Genomic DNA, 8256 nt, shown 5'->3' on the forward strand with positions numbered 1-8256 from the left:
ACCTCCAACCTTCCGATCAGAGGTCGGCTGCCACTACCACTGCACCAACTGTGCACGAAGAACGCAACACGTGACCGTATTGATGTTAACGTGAGGCGCGTTGAGGCCGCGGCCTCGTTACACCTGAGCTGAGCTGCAACAAGAAAATATCACAAACTGCTGAGAATGGTTTCAAACACTAAATAACCATAAGGAGAATCATTAAACTATGAAAAGTAATTATTAAATATCTATTAAATAATCAATGTTTTAAGATGTACGTGTTTTATCCATATTTAGTAATGTTTATTTTCAGAGTTCATCAAGGCTGTTTGATCTGTATCTTTGACACCTGGTCCATGGAGTCCTCCTTAAACCATCGGGTCTTTATGAAACCGTCCCTGAATAACTCCAGGCTTTTTGTCACATGATCTCAGTGATGCACATATTATTACTCCAAACTGAACTCATGCAACCATTTATTTATTTTGTTACCATATGTATTCATTAGAACAACTCTGACCAACTGCAGCTGTTCCCTTGAAGCTCCACATGTCCTCCCCCTGTGCCTGGATAGTCCTGCAGCCCTGAGGGACTCCTCTGAGCCTGTCTTCTAGCAGACTGACTGAGCATGAGCTGCCGCTCCACTTCCACGCATTACGCACTTACACAGGCGGAACAAAAAGTAGTTCCCACCAGGGCCGGTTCTAGGCATGGTTACATGAGGGGGCAGGCAGACATGTGAATGGGGCATCTGCATGCGTACACATCATGCTCCAGCAGACTCATCGTTACTGTGGACTGGTTTTCTTCATGGGACTGGGGGAACAGCTGAAAACTGAAATTCTCAAAAAAATTTAGGTTCAGAACGGCAACGATGGAAAGATGCATTTTAATTAAAGGTGTCAGTTTATAATAATAGCAGTAACAATAATAATAAAAATAATAATTATGGAACAATCTTTACAGTGAGATAAAACAAACCTTTTTGTGCATTTAAAAGAAATTTGAAAATCATTATGATGAAGAGACATGGCGTTGAATAGGCTGGTGCTTTATTGTGTACTTTGTGTGTACTTTGTGTGTACTTTGTGTATTTGAACTCTGTAATAGTCTTCTGAGCTGAATAGGTAATTTTCTTTTCATGTGAATGGGGCAGATCGTCATGTTTCCGTTTACTCCTTCATCTTTTTGCTTAGTCATGCTCTGCTCCCGTCACTTCTCACTCTGCCTGCAGTCAGGCGTGACACCTGCTCACTCCTGTTTAAGCTCCGTGTTCAGTCCTCAGGCCCAGATTAGTGAACGCCTCAGTGAGTAAACGTCCAGCGTCCATGCCGCAGTTTCGTTTGTCTTCCTGGTCCTGACTTCATGCCCGTTTTATGGATCACCCATCTTGCTCGTCCCCTGCTTGCTTTGGATCATCTACTCTGCTCGTGGCAACGACCACGTCTACCGGATCACGATTCAAGTTTGGTTTCGGATTTCTGATCACCTTTTTTTCATTCAACCTTTATTTAAACAGATCAATCACATTGAGCCTCGAAGACTCTGTTACAGGTGAGACCTGTTTGGACAGACAGAAACTGGTTAACTGGACACATGGAGGAGTTGGAGGCAACAACAATTTCTATCAGACTTTTTTTTTCTTGCATGAGAAAAAAACCCTCTAATATTAAAAAAACACCTCGCACAAACAAACACAAGGTGACGTGGACATTCTGCATCAGAGACGAGAGCGGTCAACAACGTCTACAGGTGCTCTCGAGGTCACTGTAGTCAGTCAATGTCCTCCGGTGAGATCCATAAACATTCTCGAGGGATGTCGAGGAATGGCCAACGATAACATCTATGAGAATCCAAGAGTCCTGAAATGATGACACAAAGTTTATTCAGCTGGTTCATCTGGTTATCAGTTGGAAATTCCTCAGGGAGGGGGCGGTGAGCGTCAGATCACATGTTCTCCAGGCGACTTTAGATAAAATGGCCTTCAAGACCAGCCAAGGCGACCAAAATTCAGATAAACACACAGTTGTTTTGGGGACAGGCAGAACTTAATGACATCAACCTTCAGTCTGTGTCGGTCTACTCGGTTCCTTAACATCCACAGATGGCAGCAGAGATAGACACATCAAGTCTTCCAGTCGATGAGATGTCCAGCTGCGTGCGTGCCAACAGGGTAAATCGGCTCGCCCAAAGCCTGTCTTCTCTTCAAGAAATGCTGTAAATTGAGTTGAGGGACCAACTGGTCAAAACAAGTCCATAATTATGGTTCAGAAGATGCGAGAGAGGCTCACAGCAGTTTCACAGACAGAGCAGCAAAGCAAAGCAGAGAGGGAGGGAGGGAAGCATCCGATCTCGTGGGGAGCAAGTTGCACGACCCTCGCCTGTCTACCTGAACCCGTCTTCTGGATCTCCCTCCTAACTGCTTCATGCTCACTCCTGCCTCAAAACCAGCTCACCTTCAACTGTGACATCATAGAAACCAACTCTTCTAAGGAAATCCTTCCTCATGTGTTGATCAAGGTTGGTGTTTATAAACTGAACTGTCAAACCAAAGCCGTTGAACTCCAATCCACTAACCGTCCCGTCTCTCCAGATCGTGCTGGCCCAAGGACTCAGACCTCCACCACAAGCAGTTTATCAAGAAATCTTTTAAACCTTCCTGTTGTCTGTGATCTGGTTCGAATCCCTAAATCTGGTTCTTGTCACAGATATAAGTTTATACTTCTTTCTGATCCTTTTCTTTCATGGTTTCTTTTAACTGTTACATGAATTATTCATTTTTATTATTGAGTGAATGAAATAAAATATAAAATGAAATAAACTGTGTCCAACTCCACAAAAATGGATTGCACTTTGTCAGGCCTCCACCCTAAGACCTGCCCAGCTTGGGTGTCCCACCTGAAGCTCCTGCTGGTTCTTAAGGTCACTGAGACCCCCCCACCCCGACCACAATAAGGTGGCAATCCCTCAGGGGGAAACAGAAAATAACAAGGAAAATTAAGAAACTCTTCATCCAAGATTGAACAACCAACAACATTTATCCAACATTTTTCAGTCAGGTCATCTGGACTGTTTCTTTTTTTGTGTTGAAACATTTCACCTTCCATCCAGAAGGCTTCATCAGTCAAGGAAACGCACAACACAAAACTGGACCCCCCCCAACAGCTTACTCCAAAGTGGAACAAACCAGTTATGTTGGTGCTAAGATGGTGTCTTTGTCACACCCCCTCTCCATTGCCAACATTTATCTTATTGAAGGCCATGCACACAGGTAATTTCACCTCTGTGGGAACAAACAATGATGACACATTACACATTATTATTGTCTTAACTAATTTGAACCAAATAATAACCACAGAAAAGTGAAATTAAAAGTGAGCACTACAACAACTAGATAACAGGGTCAGGACAAAGTTTGAATTAAAATAAATAGTGAGGGAGAAGTCATTATGATAGTTAGAACACCTTAACATGTGTGAGTCTGTTCAGTTAGAAGAAAGACAACAGGCGACGCGCACACACCAACACTGACACACCTTCAGCAGAGCAGGTGTTGGAATTAAATCAACCACTGCCGTGGTCACACCATCACTGAATAAACATCAAGCCTGAAACATTTTACTGTATCACACTGAACGTTCTGTTCCTTCTGTGGCAAATGTGTGTTTTCTGCTGTTGAATCCTCATACAGTACTGGTGTAACCTTGTTGTCAGACAGTTGCTATGGCAACGAGTCTGCGCAGCGTAGCCGACACAGAGTGTGAGAAAAAAGAAGAATACGAGTGGTTCCGAGTTGCTCTTGGTTTTTCTGCGTCGTTGTTCCCTTTGCTGTGGCGCTCTGCACTGAATTAACTTATGATGGCTTGGTTCGTGCCTCGAGTACCCAGACTCAAATGCTTTGGGCAGAATGGATCAGGTCTCAGGGATTTTACTCAGTCACGTTCCATCGGTGTGGCCATGTAATTTGGACATTTCAGAACCGAGTGGACCAACACAGACTCGAGGTAGATGCCATTAAGTTCTGTCTGTCCCCAAAACAACTGTGTGTTTATCTGAATTTGGCTCCCTTGGCTGGCCTTGAAGGCCATTTTATCTGAATTCACCTGGAGAACATGTGATCTGACGCTCACCACCCCCACCCCCAACTGATAACCAGATGAAACCAGCTGTCATCATTTCATTATTCATTATTCATTGTCATTATTGTTGTTGCTGTTGTCCATTGTTGTCATCTTTCTTTGTTGAAATCAGGTCTCTCTTGTAAATGAGTCCTCGAGGCTCAATGGGATTTACCTGTAGAAATAAAGGTTGATTGATTGATTGATTTCAGGACTCTTGGATTCTCATAGACGTTATTCTTGGCCATTCCTCGACATCACTCGAGAATGTTTACGGATCTCACCGGAGGACATTGACTGATTATTACATCCTTAACAGAACTCTTACAGTGCCCTCAAGAGCGTCCATGAATCATGGCTCAGCGCTCTCGTCGTCTCCCCCCTCTGCAGAATGTCTACGTCACCATGTGCTTGTTTGTGCGAGGTGATTTTTAATATTAAACTTTTTCTTCTCAGCCAAGTAGAAAAAGTTTAATAGGAATTTTTTCATCTCCAACTCCTGCATGTGTCCAGTTTCACTACTTCTTGTCCAAACAGGTCTCACTTGTAAATGAGTCTTCTAGGCTCAATGTGCTTTATCTGTCTAAATAAAGGTTGAATGAAGACATGTTCCACCGCGGCAGCACGTCCGTCTAAAACAATCGTCTTTTTGCCCTCCAGCTTGGTGCACATGCATAAAATTTCCAGATGTAAAAATAACATGAAGCGTGTCTGTAGGCTCATTTGCATATTGATCGCTGATTGGCCGTTTACTAGAAGGTGCGGGGGTGGGGGTTGTTCTCCTCTGACAGACAGACAGACTGCACGGTGCGCAGCAGAACCTCAGACGTTCAGTTACTGTTGGCAGGGTTGATTTGAGCCTCAGTTCCCACCGACTGCGTTTCATTTAGACAAGACGTCAACAGTTTAGTTTCTTTACTTAGCTCCACCCTCTTCCTGTTCAAGCGTTACCTGAAATGACCCAAGTATCAAAAGTATCGACAGTTTGATTTAAATATCGATCCCAGAGCAAAAGGTTCGGGTATCGATATTATTGATATTTTAATATCGATCTGCACATCACTAGTTTTAAGTGAAATATTAAAAGCTAACTTCATGTGCCGGTCTGACCCGTCGGTCCAGGTCTGGTTCTGGAAGGGTTTACAGAACCGGTTTTATTCCAGGAGGAAAAACCAAAGTGTAGTGGCCCGCATGAAGTTCTAACATGTGGGCCGACCCGGTTTCTAAGGTTCTGTGTGATCAGTTGGAGTTCAGTCAGAGTCGCAGTGGGTACCAGCTGTGGTGGCCATCTTGAATCAGGCCGACTCCAGCAGTTCATCAGTTGAAGATGATTTTAACTCCAACCAGTGCTTTATCAGATATTTTGCTAACAAAGAGCTCAGGAATATTGTCAGCAGGAGCTCGTTTCATGTTGTTGAACATGTACACCCTCTGAACCTGAAAATGGCCTACATCCTGTTCGGTTTAGGCCACACCTCTTTGAATGAGGAGCTCCTTGGGAGAGAACTTATCCGACGTTCTGGACAACCAAACATTTTCCCAAAGGTTCTGTCGTTAAGAACCCAGTTTGTTCTGTTTCACCTGAAGGAAAGGTTTTACAGCTACAGAGTTGGTAGGTCACCTGAGCTGACTGAGGGGTGGGGCCAATGCTCTGATTGGTCAGCAGGGGTCAAAGCCTCACCTGGTGGTGGACGTAGGACTCACACAGGTAACACCAAACGGACAGGTCCGAGAAGCTCAAGACCACTGGATGTTCTGAGACCACGCCATGAGACACCATGTGCTCGTTAACATAACGACCGCAGAACACCTGGGAGACACAGAGGTTCAGTTCAGTTTATTCATAAAGCACCAAATCACAACAAGTTGTCTCAGGAACTTTACAGGAACATTCACATAAAAGCCAGTTAGTAAAGTTCTCTATCTAAGGAATCCAGCAGACAAGTTGAATCTTGGCTTCGTTACAGTCTCCCATCCTGAGCAAGCACAGTGGAGACAGTGGGAAGAAAAACTCCCTTTAACAGGAAGAAACCTCCAGCAGAACCAGCTCAGGACAAGCGGCCATCTGCTTTGACCGGCTGGTTGAGAGGACAGGAAGGAGAGACAGACGAACACAGAATGGTAGGTCCAGGTATAGGTCCAGATATAGGACCAGGTCCAGGTGTACCTGAAAGAAAAACACATGTAAAGTATAGAAAAAATAATTACAAATACAAAACAGGTTGAGCAGAGTAAGTAAAGAAGCAGCAGAGTGAAAAGTGTGGTCAGTTTGTCCTCCAGCAGTCTGAGCCTATAGCAGCAGAACTAAGGGACAGCTCAGGAAACCCAAGCTGACCCCAAGTTCTAGTAACGTCTTTAATGTGGGGGATAAAAGACATGTCCTGATCAAAAATAACACCAAGATTTTTAACATTAGAGCTGGAGGACACATTAATGCATCTAAGGAGGGAGAAAGACTGAAACATTCATTCCTAAGGTGCTCAGGTCCAAAAATCAAAACCTCAGTCTTGTCTGTTCAACAGGAGAAAATTAAAGGTCATCCAGGTTTTTATGTCTTTAAGACATGCTTGTAGTCTAAGTAGCTGATTGGATTCATTGGGTTTAATGGACAAATATAATTGTGTGTCATCAGCATAACAATGAACATTTATCCCATGCTGTTTAATAACTTTACCTAATGGAAGCATATATAAAGTAAAGAGTATTGGCCTGTTAAGATACTTATCTAGACTGGTCCTGGGGTTTGATCTACTCAGAGACGGGATTATAATGAAATTATGACCTGGTTCTGACTGGGTTAAACTGGGCCAGCAGCTCTGAGAGAGTCTCCCTGGGATTTCAATATCCATCAAGGAACAGAGTTTAATCTGCCACATTAGGCAGAAAGGCTTTTGAAGCACCGTCTCATATTTCCTAACACGTCAGAACTACATAAGATCCACTGAGATCACACTTAGCCACGCCCCCTCATACACTGACAGGTTGAGCTCCCCTTCTGTGAAGGAGGAGTCCAGGAGCCTATAAATGAGTAATGACACGGAACATCGGGGCTCTTCTTCTGGGTTTGTGAACACGTCACAGACCCGGAGAGTCCAGCGCTGTAAATTGTAACCTTTTCCTGCCTTTTCTAATATAATTGATAAAACTTAATTGACGTTTCCTCGATTTATTGGTATTGTGGGTTACCACTTCTGAAGGAGGTTAGAGCCGGGGGGAGCGACGTGGGCTGGAGGCGGGTTTCCGGGTCCGGTGACCCGCAGCCAGCTCCCGTCCTAACAGGTCCAGGCACTGAACCCTGAGGGAGATTCATCATTTACATTTACAAACTGGAATCTATCAGATAGATATGATTTAAACCATTTTAGTGCCATTCCTGTAATGCCAACATCATATTCAAGTCTCTGTAGTAAAATATTGTGATCAACTGTATCAAATGCAGCACTGAGGTCTAACAGGACCAGTAGAGACACAAGTCCATTGTCTGAGGCCATGAGAATATCATTAGTGACTTTTACTAGTGCTGTTTCTGTGCTATGATGAGCTCTAAACCCTGACTGAAACTCTTCAAACACATTATTTCTTTGTAGATGTTCACACAACTGACCTGCAACTATTTTCTATAGAACTTTTGAGATGAAAGTTAGATTAGATATAGATCTACAGTTGGCCAGAATTTCTGAATCAAGGTCAGACTTCTTAAGTAAAGGTTTAATTACAGCAACCTTAAAGCTCTGTGGTACATAACCATCCATTAAAGACAAACTAATCAAATTACATGACATTGGACCGTAGGGACGTGTTGGTCTAATGTGCAGCTAATATTGGTCATAAAATTAGAATATCATGAAAAAGTTGATTTATTTCAGTAATTCCATTCAAAAAGTGAAACTTGTATATTATATTCATTACACACAGACTGATCTATTTCAAATGTTTCTTTTAATGTTGATGATTAGAACTGACAACTAATGAAAACCACAAATTCAGTATCTCAGAAAATTAGAATATCACTTAAGACCAATAAAAAAAAGGATTTTTAGAAATGTTGTCCAACTGAAAAGTATGAGCATGTTCAGCATCAGTACTTAGTTGCTGCTCCTTGTGTCTGGATTACTGCAGCAATGTGTCGTGGCACGGAGTGGACCAGTCTGTGTCT

The sequence above is a fragment of the Nematolebias whitei genome, chromosome 11, assembly GCF_014905685.2.
Source record: "Nematolebias whitei isolate Nwh7 chromosome 11, NemWhi1, whole genome shotgun sequence".
Classification (NCBI taxonomy): domain Eukaryota; kingdom Metazoa; phylum Chordata; class Actinopteri; order Cyprinodontiformes; family Rivulidae; genus Nematolebias; species Nematolebias whitei.